At 44.8% G+C, this 16,401-nt stretch overlaps 1 pseudogene; it reads right to left on the bottom strand.

The window, feature by feature from the left end:
- Positions 1-558: 558 nt before the first annotated feature.
- On the bottom strand, positions 559-14,733 carry LOC136377152 (F-box-like/WD repeat-containing protein TBL1X; annotated as a pseudogene).
- Positions 14,734-16,401: the final 1,668 nt, after the last annotated feature.

The following is a 16,401-nucleotide window of genomic DNA, read 5'->3' as shown; positions in this document are numbered from 1 at the left end:
ACACCTTCTGAGCTGAGGTTGGCTAATCACATGGCCCACCAATTCTGTTTTATAAATAAATTTTTATTGGTATACAGTTATGAACGCTCGGAGCCGCTCTAAAAACAGCATACATTTGCTGAGCATCTGACCAACACACCCCACGTTAACATTAATAGCACAAAGTAGAAGAGCCAAGTTGAGGGCAAATCCTAGAACTAGCACATTGGTAGTGTCTCATCAGGTGTCACAGCCCAGGCCTCCAGTGGAAAGGCAGGTGACAGCTGAAGCCTCAGCACCTAGGCTTTGAGAACTTTGGGGTCTACAACAACCGGCCAGACCTCCCACGGCCCCCTGCCTTATGCTATACAAAATCTCAAAGGCGACATATCTCACAGGACCCAAGAGACCTGTAGAATACAAGGTTGTGCCATTGTCAGCGGGATGTCCAGGTTGAAGGCAGAAACTTGGAGCTGAGACAGGACCAAGTATCTCAGCCTTGGTCCTCGGGTCTCAGCTGTCGGCTTTTCCTTATTCTGCCCCATGCCCTCCACACCGAGAAAATCCTTAATGGGATGATTATAGAGCTGTCGGATGCACTGGTGTCCACTTTTCCCCTTGGGCATTCCAGTGAACCTCGATGTTGCTGCCGGTGTCTTGAAAACTGTGGAGAAGCCTTCCACTCTGCAACGAAAGTGTCATCACTCATGACATGATGGAAGCTCAGAATCTTCAGCGGTGTAAGGACACTTCGCTGCCCCCTAGTGTGTTATCACGGAAATTCTCAAACACCCAGGAGCTAAGGGATTTTCGGAAAACACTCCGGTGGCTGTAGAAACGTCTCTCTCAGACTTCCCACTACGTGAGGGTAACTGACCTCTGACTGACTGCTCACAGAACCCGCCTCTCCCATTTGGCTGAGGACACACCTCCCACAGCTGTACTCAGACAATGTCTGATGGCAGTGAGGACACTAAAGTGGCAGGGGATGGAGCCAGTCAATAATATTATACGTGTTTATGTACATAAAGAAGGCATCGACCTCATGGGGGATTCAATTGAGCTTTAAAATGTTTTAAAAATATTTGTGATTTACAAGAAAGGAGTGAAAGTTATTTGATGATTTTTTGACAACAGGGGTTCCTAATGTCACTCATCTAAGATGTCACTTTACAAAGTACCCCTCACTGTATCTAGTAAGCAACTCACGCACAGAGACTCTTGCATGTTATTTTTGGAATGTCTGATTTAGTGGGTGGCCTTATCTGAGCTACAAGAGTCCATGCAGGGTTGACCAGGACTTTTTCCTTTCCGAGAGGATAATGTTTCTGCAAAGCCACCCTGGGAAGCCTGAGGTCTCAATGGACCTTGGTAGTTAACCTGGCTCATGTAATACCACGCAACACAAACGCAAGCCAATGTTATCCCACCCACAGGGAATTCAGAAGGTTGACTGATTAAAAGGACAGAGCAGAGGCCTTGATTCCATCCCAAAACCCACAAATTAGATTGCTGGCCACCTGCAATGGCTCTGACCACTTCTCTCTTCCATCAGCTGGAGACCCGAGACCTGGCTGCCCAGCATAGTAGTCTCCACTCTCCTACTTCTCACAAACTCTATTATTGAGAGTCAGAATTCTCTAGCCTGACCAGTGGTGGTGCAGCAGATAGAGTGTCAACCTGAGAGGCTGATGTACCTGGTTTAAAACCCCAGGATCTCTGATTTGAGTCCCCCCATCACCCGCTCCCATCAAGGCACATATGAGAAGCAATCAATGCACAACTAGAGTGAAGCAACTATGAGTTGATGCTTCTCATTCTCTATCTCTCTCCCCCTTAAAAATCTCTCATCTTCAGAAGTGGGCAGAGATACCCATGATGACCGATGTTCAGAAAGGACTTGTGGGAATTACCCGGGTGTTTCAGATTTGCACACTCTTGTCAAAGAAACCACTGGCTATGTACTTCCTGTTGGGGCTAAAAGCTATGCTGTAGATGGGCTGCTGGTTCTTGCTGAGTGTGTGGGTGCCCATGCCACACTCAATGTCTCACGGCCAGACCGTGGAATTGAACAAAGGGCTAGAAAGTACATGAGGAGATGTCACCATGAAGCGCCATGCTTCCTTATACTTTCCCAAGATAGTTAGCACACAGGGCTGGGCAAAAGGAGGTCTACAGCGGTGAGTGTTTGAGACAGAGATTACTTTGTGCTGTTATTCGAGAAACTGATTTAGGTCAGGTTCATCCATTCCTGCATTTCCTTTACCTAGGGATGGTAAATATTCCTGTAGGATATTTTTTACATTTCCTAAAATGGTCCCACATTTCAAAACACAACACTGATCATTACCAACTGCAAAATTGGGAAGAATGAAAATGAAGAGAATAAAAGCTTTAATGTGATGGTAATAAAATATACACATACGCAAATATGCACTCACACTTCTGAGACCTGCAAGTTTCAGTTCTTCTCAATTTCAAATGAAAGGACACTACACACTACAAAGCTGCTATTGGGCATTCATTCTCTCCATGGGGACTCCCAAGGCACTGCTAAACCCCTTTTTGACTAAATGGACAATTAATGTTTATATTGGGTACCAGGTGAAACAAAAGCAACCTTGCAAGTCATCAAAACGTGATTCTGATATATTCATTATCATTGTCATTCATGTGGACATTTTGTGGACTCAGGGTTTTAGCCTTTCAGCCGAGGCATGAGTTTTTCATTCCAGTGTTTGCTAAAAAATGGTCTCGGATTGGGTGCTTTCAAAAACAATAGTCCTTGTTACTGTGGTGACTTCCTGGCCATTGCCATATCACAGAGACGAGGGCTGGGTCCACCACGCTGACAGAACTGTGCCACCTGTCACCTCTCCCTCTACTCCTTCTCTGCAGTGACAGGGAATAAACCTACTGCTGCTTCCTGATAGTAAAGCATTCCCCCTCCCTCCAATTCTGCTTTTTTCTATAAACACACCCCACATTTCTTTTCATCATGGATTCTAGACTCCTAAGTAGACCAAAAGAGCTGCTGAATCACATCAGCTTATTGTTTTAAATGTTCTTAGTGATACACAAGAGAGTGGAATGTTGTATCCTCAATTGTATCCTCTGAGTGTAGGTATGTAACACTTCTGTTTACTGCAGCCTAATATGATATGGTTTTGGGGGGACCCTTGTGACTACTTATATCCATCCATTTCCCGGACTGGTGCCTCAGAACTGGCTAAGGCTGGGGCACCTGATACTGTCCCTCAGAAATCTCACCACCTGTACCTCTGCTTTGAATAAAGTAAACCAAGCCCAAAGCCTATGCTGAAATCTGCTTCCTTTTTCTGTCATAATAAAACCCTTCAAAGAGCAAAGAGCCAGGTGCCTGGGCACAAAACCCAGCCCACAACCCTCCTGGGGGTTAAAAGAATTTTTGCCTTTAGTGGGGGTCACTTGATAACTCTATTTCATGGTACCCTTTCAAGGTGAGCTCTTGTTTGTATATTTTGGAAGGCTGTTGACAATCACAACACACCTTAGCAAAATTTTCTGTACCCCTTGATACAAATAATGCTTACTGGCGAAATTTCTATTCTCTTTGATGCAAGTAATGTTCACTGGCCATAACATTTACAAAAGGGGACAGAAAAAGTTACTGTCAGATAACTATTATAGCCACCGTGCGCAAGGCTGCTTTTAGGAGCCCAGGGAGAAAGGACCATGGGTCATCTTCAGTTTACCTTCCTAGTATGATGCTGGAGTTTGGGTTGATGGGTGCCAGACCAGTCAGACTCCACTTTATGGTGTATATCTATTTGCTCTGAGCCTGAAGGTCACGAACACACGTTTCTTGCTTCTTACTCCAGATCTAGAGAACACATGGGAACAATGTAAGCCAACACTGTTTCTACAGCTGGGAACATTTCAACATCAGTCATTCTGGGAGTGGCTGTTAAGTCTCCAGCTCCAGAAAAGTTCACTGACCCACGGGTCACTGCCCAGGTAGAGGGGTGAACTAAATCCAGGGGGCACCAATGGGAAGGCCATGAGGGAAGGAACTGTCTTAGCATGATCCTCTAATGATCAACAGAATTTAATAGGTGACAGTGAGCCATAGAGTAGCACTGGAGAAAACTTACAGTGTAAGAAAGAGTGTCTGTGACGTGACAAAATTTTCAGTCACAGCTGCTGTGAATGCAAAACTACAAGGGTTGTCCAAGATCAAGCAGCCCAAGCTTCCAGACCACACTATCTTTAATGTCATGTCATCCAAGAAGAATGCTAGCAACATCCCAGAAGAATCTTATTTGATGGTGTTTACCTCGTTCTTAAAGAGAGAGCAAAAGATTTTGAAAAAAAATAAAGGCCAGAGAGTAGGTACCTCAGTGGTCCAGCAGGGGGCAACAGTGCACAGTCATCTCTTAAGAGTGAACCTGCAGTTACAGGGGTAGAGAGCGCACCACCCTGAACTCATTCCTCTTCCTTCTTTTCTTACACTGCCTTTTCCACGTATACAAAGGCATGGTTATTAATATAAAAGTCCTAGGGGCTCTTGCACAGTGCAGGGATCTGCTCCAGGAAGGCTACAAAGAGCCTCAGGTGCCACACTAAGGAATGGGATGACAAGTCAGCTGCCTGGACTTTCTAGACTGAATGTAATGTTTTCCAACAAATGTAGGAGAACTGGGTATTTCTATTCTCTCTTCTGCAATCTGCTGTTAAACCCATTCATTAAGATTTTCTTATTTTTTTATTAAGATCTTTATTTCTGACATTATACCTCTAAGTTCTCAAATTTAAATTTGACTCCTTTTTTTTAAGAATATTGTTTTTCATCAGAGAAAAGATTAGTAAAATTATATATATAAAATTGACGTAAGGGTCGAAATTGTTCCTGCCTTTCTGGTCATGAAGATTGAGTGACACATTTCAGCCTCGTTCTGACTCCTGTGACATGGAAATGTGTGTCATGAGGAGAACTCTGGCTTCGGGGGCTTTACATTTTTTAAGATAATCACAAGTCCAAATGAATATCAGTAAGGTTCTGCCAACAGTTTTCATTTTAAGCATTCATTTATAACGTCATTTATCACAAAACCTGTGATATATATATATCACATAGATATCTATAACATGACAGGACTGAACATCCTAGAGGAAGTGGAGGAGGGAGACAGGAACAGTAGGAATAAAATGGGTTATGTTGTTGGGTGGGGTTAGAGTGTTATATGGAGTGGGACACTTAAATCCCACTCAAAACAATAAATTAAAATATTAATAACAAAAGAATATAGTTTTTCTTTTTCTACAGACATCTCCCATCTGCTCACTCCAGGCAAGATGGGAGCATCATGTTATTTATGTCCTCATATGTTTGTCTAATAGCTTCATTAAGTCTTCCCTCTGAAATCCAATGTCTGGCTCATCTCAGAGTCTGTGTTTTCTCGCAAGCAGCAGTAAAGGGCTGTATAGCACTTATTGTTTGTCCCTGAGAAGTTTTGATGGGGCAGTCACAGCTGAGTGTGCAAATGTGAATGCACATGTCTGTGCTACAGGAGGGAAAGGAAGTGTTGTTCCACACTTCCACAACCAGAGCAGGGAGCTGTGAGGCAAGAACGGAGTGGGGACATCTGCATGTACTACCTGTGCACAGAGCTCGGCGGTTTTAGAACAATTCAAATCATAGCCGAGAAGCCTTATCTAGTAACACGAGAAGAACAACTGTTCCCAGCAGGAAATAGCCTCTTCTCCTGAAAGACATGAAAAAACAAATAAAACCTGGACCTTCCTGACCCAGGGAGAGGACAGGGGACCATGTCAGAAACAGCTAAACTATAGGAGACACCGTATCTCCACACAGAAGAAACATATCATCTGTGGTCATCCAAGGCCAGTGTAATGTAAGCCCTTTCCCTGGAGCTTTGCAGGGAATGGAAATAGTGTATTCTGCTGAGAGACGTTATAAATGAATGCTTAAAATGAAAAATGTTGGCAAGACTTTACTGATATTCATTTGGACTTGTGATTATCTTAAAAAATGTAAAGCCCCCAAAGCCAGAGTTCTCCTTATGACACACATCCCCATGTCACAGGAGTCAGAATGAGGCTGAAATGTGTCACTCAATCTTCATGACCAGAAAGGCAGGAACAATTTCGACCCTTACGTCAAATATTAGGGAAACCTACTAAACTAACTTGCTACCAGTGGTGACGGGCACAGATGTCTGGCACAGAGATGACAGACTGAGGTCAAAACCTATAGACGGGTTCAGCGGGGACTGCAGAGTGTCTACAGAAAGTAAATTCTTAACGTTTGGGGGGCTCTACTTACATCATGACGGAAATTGTCATCCCTCGAGGTGGAACCTTGCCTCATAGTCTGTCCCCCGAGTACTCACGGCCCTTGTTTGGAGCCTCACAGGACACCGAGATGGGGCTGTGCTATGTTGGGCCATCCTTGGGGTCAGCTATCGCTAAGGCACCCTGAACTACCCATCAGCAATGACTCTGTTTTGGTGCAAACATCACATCAGGGACATGTGATCAAACAGTGCATGCTCACCCACACATTTTGTGCTTCCCTCTGCATGGAAGACACAGCCTGTGGCCTCTGTGTTTCTTCAGACAGTCCTTACCTTGGGGGTCGCTGGCCATCTCTAAGTGAAGAGGGTGCACCTAACATCAGGCATGGGTCACACAGAGCATGGGGTATCCAGTAGAATTTTTAAAACCAGAGTCCCTAGAGCCCTGGCAACCCCACAGGGGCAGCTGTGACCTCAGTACACAAAAGGACATGGTTAGCTGTTATGCATCCGCACTGCTCCTGCTCTCTCAGCCTGTGTTTGGGAATTTAGATTACCAGAATGTGTCCACTATTTCTTAACTGATAAGGAAGGCTTATGAACCAAAGCAGTGCAAACATCGTAGTTTAATGTGCTTTCTGGTTATGAGTCTGGAATTGTGGTGCAAGCCAGACAGAGAGGGCCAACGGGGCCACCGCCCATCACAGTCCCGGATACCAGGTCTCTAATGAGCTTCCCTGCTGGAGGAAAGTCCACGTTGGCCTGTCCCGGGCGGTGCCACAGTGGAGATGCCTGGACATGCTGGATTTTGTCCTGTGTGCCTTTCCTCACCTTGGCTGACTCTTGTGAATAGCTGAACCTGGTGGGATCTCAGGAAAACCCAACACAGCCGCCATGGGATGGCAGGAAAAAAAAATAAGGCCACACTGGACCTGTGACTCCTTTGTTGCTATGTTTTCAACTTTTAGGTGTTGGGAACTCTGTACCTTACAAACCTTAGATCATTGCTCACAGTGAAATGGGTTTCCACACACCGAGCAAGAGTCCACAGGCATGGTCCTCCGAGCATTCACAATGACTTTTAAATATCGACGGGATATTTAAAAACAGATTCTGAATTACTGTTTCTGAATTACAAAACTAGAACCAGACTCACCAGAATGAAATGGAAAATGCTGCTTGGCCTCCCCTGTTGTGCATCCTAAATTATGGTTCTCTGCGCTCTGCAAATCAAAAAGGAAATGTCATTACATAGTCTCCTCATCAAGCTTTCTGTAGAAATGTTTATTGTGCAAGAAAGGTAGTGAGGTCCTGGTCGAGTAGCTCAGTTGGATAGACTGTAGCCCCAATACTCCAAGGTCATGGGTTCAATCCCCAGTCAGGACACATACAGAAATGAACCAAGGAATTAATAAATAAGTGGAAAAACAAATCAATTCTTCTCTCTTAAATCAATCAAATCAGTTAAATTTGGAAGGAAAAGGCAGCAAACCCCCTTTTCCTTCCAAACTAGCACTGTCCAAGGAAAACAATATGTGAGCCACAAAGAAAATTCTGTGTTCTAGTAAGCTTTCTAAATGCAGAAAAGAACAAATAAATTGTTTCACTGCAGTATGGCCAAAATATTATTGTTTCAAAATGTAACCAATGTGTGTCTGTCAATGAGATACCTGGTACTTTTTGTTGTCTGGTCTGTGGAACCCACCCGCCCCACCACCTCGTCACAAGCTGAAAAACCCGTAATGGAGCTCATCCAAGTACATTCCTGGCACTTTGCAAATGAAGAGTTGAGGAAGAAACGGCCATTTCTGCAAACTCCCTTGACAATTGCTGCCCCAACTGGGGATAGGAGACAGGGTGTAGCACGCATGTTATGCTGGGGTGAGGAACCCCCAGAATGGTCTACAAATAAAGGAAAAATGACCTTTTCCTCTTGGAAAACAGTAAATATTGAGATATTCTGAACCTACGGATGTTGGGGAGATCAGGAAGTGTTTGGAGACAGCCCAGGGAATACCCCTGGAATAACATCTCAATTAACCAGAACTCTCCACAATCTGTATACCCCCTGGTAGATGTCAATAATGCTCCTGATTAAAGAAAACTGGTTATGAGCTGTGCTTCCCGTACAAATTTTCCAAGGGAAGTGTCAGGGCCGTGAGTATCTCTGAATTCTGGTTCTCTGCATTCTGGGTCAGTTGTAGACCAACCAACATCTTTAATTCATTTGTTTGGTGGACCAAACACTTTTTTTGGTATTTTTCTTAAGTGACAAGGGAGGAGGCAGAAAGAGAGACTGCTGCATGTGCTCGACTGGGATCCACCCATCATGCCCACTCGGGGGTGATGCTCTGTGCACCTGGGCCATTGCTCCATTGCAACCAAAATCATTTTTTTTGCCCAAAGCAGAGGACATGCAGTCCTCAGTGCCCAGGACAACACTGCCGCAATAAAGCCTTGGCTGTGGGAGGGAAAGAAAGAAGCAGAGAGAAAGAAAAGGGAAAAAGGTGGAAAAGCAGATGGGTGATTCTCCTGTGTGCCCTGACCTGGAATTGGACCTGGGACATCTACATGCTGGGCCAGTGCTTTATCACTGAGCCAACCATTTAGGGCCTGGATCAACACTTAAATTTACTTACTGAGACACACCTGGCACTGTAAAGAATATACTAATTCACAAATCTGGTTCAATTTCACATTATTCATTATTCATATAATTTTAGTGATGTTTACATTGAACTATATAGTCCAGACAATGTAAAACATTAAGTAGCAGAAAAGCTGGTAAGAATCTAAAATATACCTTACTGCTTGGGGTCAAGCACACACTGAAGGAGGTTAATGCCCATGTCCCCGTAAACTCCAATTCCTCCCTAGGTATTGTTTTCTAGAACATTATTATTATTATTATTATTATTATTATTATTTATGGTTAACCATTGGAGGCAGACAGTACACAATTTGAAACGTGCATGTTCCCTGACCACACAGCTCCGTGTCTGGTAGTCAGAGTAGGTTCAGATAGAAAATAAGAAGCAAATATAAAAACAGCCCCTGAGACAACAGGAGGCAAGGACAGAAAGAACTCTCCCAAGAAAAATGGTGAGAGTTTTGCACATGGATCCGTAGAGCAGAGTGACGCCTTCAAGAGAGGACATGTAATCAACAAACAGAAAGGTCACATCACAGCGAGGAAAACTGATAAGCATGACACAGGCTGTCTTGGCTGCTTACGGAGAAACAGGAAGCCTTGGACCTGGAATTGAACCTGGGTTTCAAAGAAACCCCAGTTGTCTAGAGATTCCAGATGACATTTAAGCAACACTGACTTTATCTAGGCCAGCACTCAAAATGTAGTCCTGATTTTGTTCCACTTCAAGGCAAAGGTGGCACCTTTCTGCTGGCCCAAGGTGCTGGCCAGGTTACCTGGTGGGTAAGTCAAAAGACAATAATAAACACGTCAATTTTAAAGCCACGGTCAGTCCACTCCAAGTTGCTGCACCAGAGACCCTATTGTTGGATCCCAGCAAATAGGAGGCCAAGTTTACCAACTTTAATCCATATTCTTGCAAAGCCATCATAGGACCCCATCACCAACAATGTCCCATCACCCTGTGCCTAAAAAGAGACAGCCAACAGACACTGCTTAGTAGGAGCACTTTCTGACCCACCTCAGACTATCTCTAACCCCAGAGCTAGAATATTCTTCCACCAATAATGGATGCCCTGTTAAGACATATCAACCCCAGCCCTGGTCAGTTTGATTAGTCATAGAGCTTGAGTCTAGCATGTAAAATTTTGGGTTTGATTCTTAGTCAGGGAAAACAAGAGAAAAACCTATCTGCTTATCCACCCCTCTTCCTCCTCTTTTCTCTTTCTCTCTTCCCCTCCCACAGCCATGGCTCAATTAAAGGGAATTGGCCCTTGGCACTAAGAATGGCTTCACAGCCTCCACCTCAGGCACTGAGAAGAGCTTCGTTGCTGAGCAATAAAACAAAGTGTCCGATGGGCAGAGCATTGCCTCATAGGGGGCTTGCTGAATAGATCCTGGTTGGGACGCATCTAGAAGTATGTCTCTGCCTCCTTTCCTCTCATTGAATTAAAAACAAACAATCAAAAAACAACAACAACATAAAACTTATCAAACCCCATTTCACTCCATGCAGTCCCTGAGTTACCAAAGAAACAGGTTCTGTAGGTTTGAAAAGGTGTAGGTATTCATAGGCACAGAAAAGTAAGAATAAGTACTATGTTAATACAATCATTTAAGTTGCATTTAATACATAAATGCACCTGTTCCAATGAACATACAAATCCAACTTTGGAAATAACCCACAAAAGTTCTTTTATTTGTATCCTGGGAACTCCCTATCATTTTCGTTCACATCTTTTTAATTAAAATGTAGGTAGGCCCTTGCTGGTTGGCTCAGTAGATAGAGTGCTGGCCTGCTGTATGGACATCTGGGTTTGATCCCAGGTCAAGGCACACAGGAGAAGCAACCAACCGTCTGCTTCTCTTCCCTCCCTCCTCCTTCATTCTCTCTCTTCCCCTCTCACAGCCAGTGACTTGACTGATTCGAATGTGGCCCTGGGTGCTGAAGATAGCTTGGGTGGTCTGAGTGTCAGCCTTAGGCACTAAAAATCGCTGATTTGAGCATCAGCTCCCGACATGGTTTGCCGCCTAGGTTCCGGTTGGGGAGTATGTGGGAGACTGTCTCATTCTCTACCTTCCCTCACTTAAAAAAAGAAGTACCACAGGAAAAGTTACAATGAGGCTGGGGAGACTTTTCTGAGCTTTGTACAATGTGTCTGTGTGGAGAAAAGAAAAGTTTGTCAGGAAATGATGAAAGAGGCACCAACACTCATAGAGCGAGAAAATCTAAAGATGTTAGAAAGAGGGCTGAGTCCCGCGTAGATGCGCAGGTAACCCTGCTTGGCTGCTCAGAAACAGAGCCCCCTGACGCGAGCCACCCCAGGGCCCCTCGTGGCAGTCCCTGCGTCCCACTGTTGGCTGTCAGGGAGGCGGCCTGCGCTTGAATTCCAGTCCAGCGAGGTCACGCCTTTGTTACCGTGGACGATGTTTCCTCCTTCCCGGATACAGCGCCGCAGCACGAGCTGGGTGGAGGTCCCACTGCTGTTCTCACTGAGGTTCCGTATTTGAGCCGTTGAGTCTCCGGACCTGCAGGATCAAGTACACCATACTCAGCATTCGTTTTGCTTGTTGTCTTTATTTTCTCCTTCCCTCCTTTGTAACACCAGGCTGCAGCCGACGGGGCAGAGGCCAGACAGTGGCCCAGGGCACAGTCCACTCTGAGTGGGGCCCTTGGTATACTGGGCAGAGAGACCAGCCGTAAAACCAAGCCCACGCATGTTACGTATTTACCCTCACTGAGTTTTCCTCTCCCCATCTCTGCTGCACCGTGTAACTTTAAACATTGGCATTAGTCCCCATCCAGAGAAAAAATGGCTTGGCACCAGGACTTCTGGACAATTTGACCATAATCGCAGGCACCCATAGAAGAGCCTGGCAGGGTGGGCGCTCCACTCTGAGGCCCAAACACCTGGGAGTACGCGCCAGGCAGGTAATGAAGTCATGATCTGTGAGGTGGCAGTCCGGACAAGAAAGAGCAGTGCAAAGGTCCACGCCCTGGAGTGCCCCCAGCCTGATGCCCTCACTCGGAAGCCAGGAGGTCACTGACAGGGTTCCAGGCACAAATGAGCACCTTGGACTCATGGCCTCAGAGGTCTGTAGCCTTGCTGGATTGTATCCCACGTTGCCATCTATTTCCATCGATTTCGAGTGATTATCTGTCGTAAAAAGCAGGGGAACGTCATCGCTTGTGCACCTCAGTCTTACAAACAGGTATTTTTTTAATAGAACATCATCTCTGATGATTTCAACCAAACTGTAGCTTGTGTAATTTAATAAATACATTACATTTATTTAAATACAGGGTGGGACCAAAGAGGTCTACCGGTGTGAAAGCTTATTCTTGTATTATTAATTAATCGTTGTACTATTTATTGTATATGAACAACTCTAGACCTACTTTGCCAACTCTCCCCCCACTGTGTGTTATGGTTATTCCAAATTTGACAGAGGGATAGCAATAGTTACTCCTTATATGTAAGTGTTGGATGATGTCCAACAGCCACCAACACAAGAAGTGACTAAGTTGAAAACAGCCCAGTGTCTCCTGCACACAGCCACCAGGTCTCTGTTTACCTGAAGGGATGAGGCATTTTATTTTGTGCAGCCTTGTGAGGGGTCATCTTGTCATCTGGGGAGCTCCAGAGGGTGGATGCCCCATGCTCTCAGAATGCCTGCCACCCTCTACCTCCACATTCACACATCCTTGTTCCCTTGGGGCACATGCATGCACAATATTCATGCCCCCCTACACCTGCATACATTTGTGTGTGCATGACACACATGCACACAAGCACTCTTTGAAGTCAGACCCCTCAGCAGTCTGTGCATGTATGAGTAGCAGAAGAGGTGCAGGCAGGTGCTCTGGATAAAAGGTTGGCTGTCTGACCAATCAGCTCAACACTGTCCAGTGGTCACCTAGCAAGAACATGCTTTCCGTGTACTTGCCAAGTCCAAGTAAGATGGCACATACTATCCTGGTGCCCACTCAATTACTGAGAACTCCACACTTATACCAGGATTTTGCCAAAACCCTCCATCTGGAATGCTGGGTAGGTACTGGAGGCCTATTCTGGGAACACCATATGCCAGACAGTGACCATGTGATGTGGGTCCCTGGAACATGTAGGGAGCTCACAGGGAGGAAGGACTCCCTAAAACTGAGGCTGTGTAAGTAAACAATGCCATGCCTCAGGATTTCAAAGGAAGGCTGGGTCATAAAGCCTCTCAGGCTGGATTGGACTCACATGTTGGGAAGTGACTGGGGACAGTCATGCTGCGGACAGACCCCAGCAGAGCCTTTGGCACTGGGACTCCATTACAAACCACCAGAAGCCCTCCCAGGCCCAGGAGGCCGCACTCACTGATTGCGTGGGCTCCATTCTCCTCCCTGTTCACTGTGGCCTCTCCGTTCTTTGGTGGATTAGGCTGGGATACAGCTGCTTCAGTCACCCTGGTCATTGTGGTCACTGTGGCTGCCTTTGCTTCTGCTGTTGTTGCTGCTTCCACTGCTGCCGCTGTAATGGCCTGCTGCTGTGCAAGCTTCTCTCGGAAGGCCTACTGCTGTGTCTGTACCACGTTGGGCATCACAGCATCCATGAGAAAAAAGGATTCTATGGGGCCACCGTCAAACACCATGCCATCATGAGGAGAGAGCCATGGGGCAGCCGTCAGCCCTGCAGTTCCTCGGGGGACATTTGCACCCCAGGCAGATTGTAATAAATAATTGTCTTTATGTTAACTTCTAACAAAATATAGTAAATGATTTTTCAAGTAATATTCCCATACTCATCAAAACATTTATACTCCATTAATTAACAGGCAAAATAAAGAGTATATTAAGGCTGGAAAAATCCAGGATGACTTTAATTATTTTCCTATAGTAAAAAAAAAACTACACCTTTGTTAGGTAAATCTATTCTGCTTCAAACTTTATAGCTGCAGTTTGCAGCTGTAGCCTGGAGCAGCTTGACATTTTCAGCAGTTTGGAGAAATTAGCAAGTCTTTAGGATCCACATTTCATTCTATTTAAATTTAAAAGAGTTCCAATTAAAATAAAAAAGATTTTTAGGGATAAAACTATTTTATTTTTTCAATATTAGAGCCATCATTTCTAATTTTTTGCATGCTAGAACTTAATTCAGACCTTTAAAAAATCACATTTAGACAACATTAAACAAAGACTTCACAAACAAGAATCAAACAAATCAGAGTGACACTGGGATTTCAAAGATTAGAAAGTTGCCTGCTTGATTTTACTTAGGGCTTTTTTGATAGGGACATAAAAAGGACAAAACTAAACAGAATTCTCTCTCAAAAAATTTTGAGGTAGCTGCATGAAATTCTATACCTAAACAAGCATTCCCTTCACCCTCTCTTTCTAGGCATAGAATAGGAAAAACAGTTTAGAGAAAGTCAGAGAGTAACGGGAAAATGCTGTAATTTCCCCAAATTTTTAAGACTTCCATTTATTCATGGAATAGGATAAAACAAAGTGATAATTTAGAGAATTGTAGATAAAACATTAAAGAAAATCAGATAATAAGCTATAAATTTAAAAAGCACCCGAATCTTCTAATCGTTCATAAATGCTAATAGCTGCTGCAATCGACAGCCGAAATCCCTCCATTTCAACCCCATCCAAATGGCAGACCTAGTTCACTGGAGAGAATAAGGCTTACTCAATCACCTTCCTGCCTCCACTTTGCAGCGCCTTGGAGGACTGGGCACGCGGCTGGAGCCACGCCCTGCTCGCACTAAGTCCAGCCTTCCCTAGAGCCACGGCTGCCCGGAGCCTGCCTCACCCATCGCGCTTTTGAGCTGCCCATAGGCCCTGTGCCTGCACTTTGTTCCACACGCTTACCACTGTGGCTTACTCTTTTTTTAATATATTTTATTTATTGATTTTTAGAGAGGAGTGTGTATGAGAGAGAGAGAAGGGGGAGGAGCAGGAAGCATCAACTCCCATATGTACCTTGACCAGGCAAGCCCAAGGTTTCGAACCGGCAGCCTCATTGTTCCAGGTCGATGCCTTATCCCACTGCGCCACCACAAGTCAGGCGTGGCTTACCCTTTTAAGAGGAGACCATAGCTGGCCATCGCTGGTGGCGGCTTGGGCACAAAGTGGCAGCATCTGCCACAGCTCCTCACGCTTGTGCACCTGGGATGTTGCCCGTGTCTGGAGCCTTGTATTTGGGAAGCGCCTTTCCTGCCATGCCCCTTTTGTCCTGGTAGCCTCTCCCCAAGCGCTGTGGCAAAAAGCTCAATATTAGCACTTATTCCGATATACTCCTCTGTATCTAGAGCCTGATTCAAAGCTTGCCAGAGTGGAAGGGTCTGAGACAAAGACTTTGGGAGCACAGGGCTGCGGAACCACCAACATTACAAAGCTGTGATGTTCTCATCTCCTGAGTTATTCTCAGATTTCCAGTTCTCATAATTATATACATTCCTCTATTCCTATCTCATTTTGATCAAACTACTTCTTCTCAAATAAAATATTTGTACAAAAAGAAAAATGTTCCTCACTTTTAAACCTAGTTGTCCCATAGTTTTTACTCCCAAATTACTTTATTATTATACTTTCCCCCAAACTCTATATTCAAGCTTTATCTCTCAAAAGCTTACTAACTTTTCGAGCACACCTCTGGGGTTTCATTACCATTTTTTTTCTCGATGCCCCACTTTGGGTGCCACCTGCTGCATCCCACACGATGAGTCTATTTCAGGGCCTCGAGTGGGAAATTGTACAAAATTAAATGAAAGATAGACAGAGGCTTAAAAAAATATATAGATGGGTTCGGGAGGAAGCCACATCTCCTTGCCAATAGTCATTACTGTTTTGAGCCACAGAAACATGGCCGCCCCCCCAAATCCATCTTTATTCTGGGGTAATGTCATCCATTAGCAATTCAATTAAGTTTCCAAAGCAACTCAAAGAAAACCCCCACCATACAGGTTAATCTAACATCACACCAAAAAGAGATTCGCTTCCAGTCTCTTCCCAGGAACATGGGTGAACAGAACAAGCAGAGAAGCACCGCACTGTGTTAATTTAATTAGGCAGGTGAGGTGGGGGATTGGGAAGACTGCCAGTACACAGCCAGCTCTCAGCACCCCTGTCCACCAAATCCAGACTGCAAAATACCCTGTTTATTTTTGGGTCCCTACACTGATACATCTACCTTGACTCTACATTTCTCCTGCTTTAGAATCGCGTTCTTGCCTTCCCATCTCTACTCTGTCAGGATGGAGCGTCCCACAGTCCCAGTCTCACCATCATGGTACAGTGTTTTCCTGAGGGTCCGTTCTGTGATAAAAGAAATGGCCCATGAGCATGCTCTCAGGAATGGACAAATTCCTTCTAGACCAGTTATTTTCAAATAGTGTGCTGCAGGGATTTTTAAAGATGCAATACCTATTTAGTGAGGGGCACTGACCTCCTTTCTCTTAGATAATCAAACTAGTAAAATAAAA

Source organism: Saccopteryx leptura, chromosome 6, assembly GCF_036850995.1.
Source record: "Saccopteryx leptura isolate mSacLep1 chromosome 6, mSacLep1_pri_phased_curated, whole genome shotgun sequence".
In the NCBI taxonomy this organism is placed as follows: Eukaryota; Metazoa; Chordata; class Mammalia; order Chiroptera; family Emballonuridae; genus Saccopteryx; species Saccopteryx leptura.
This window is presented reverse-complemented; position numbering and strand designations above follow the sequence as displayed.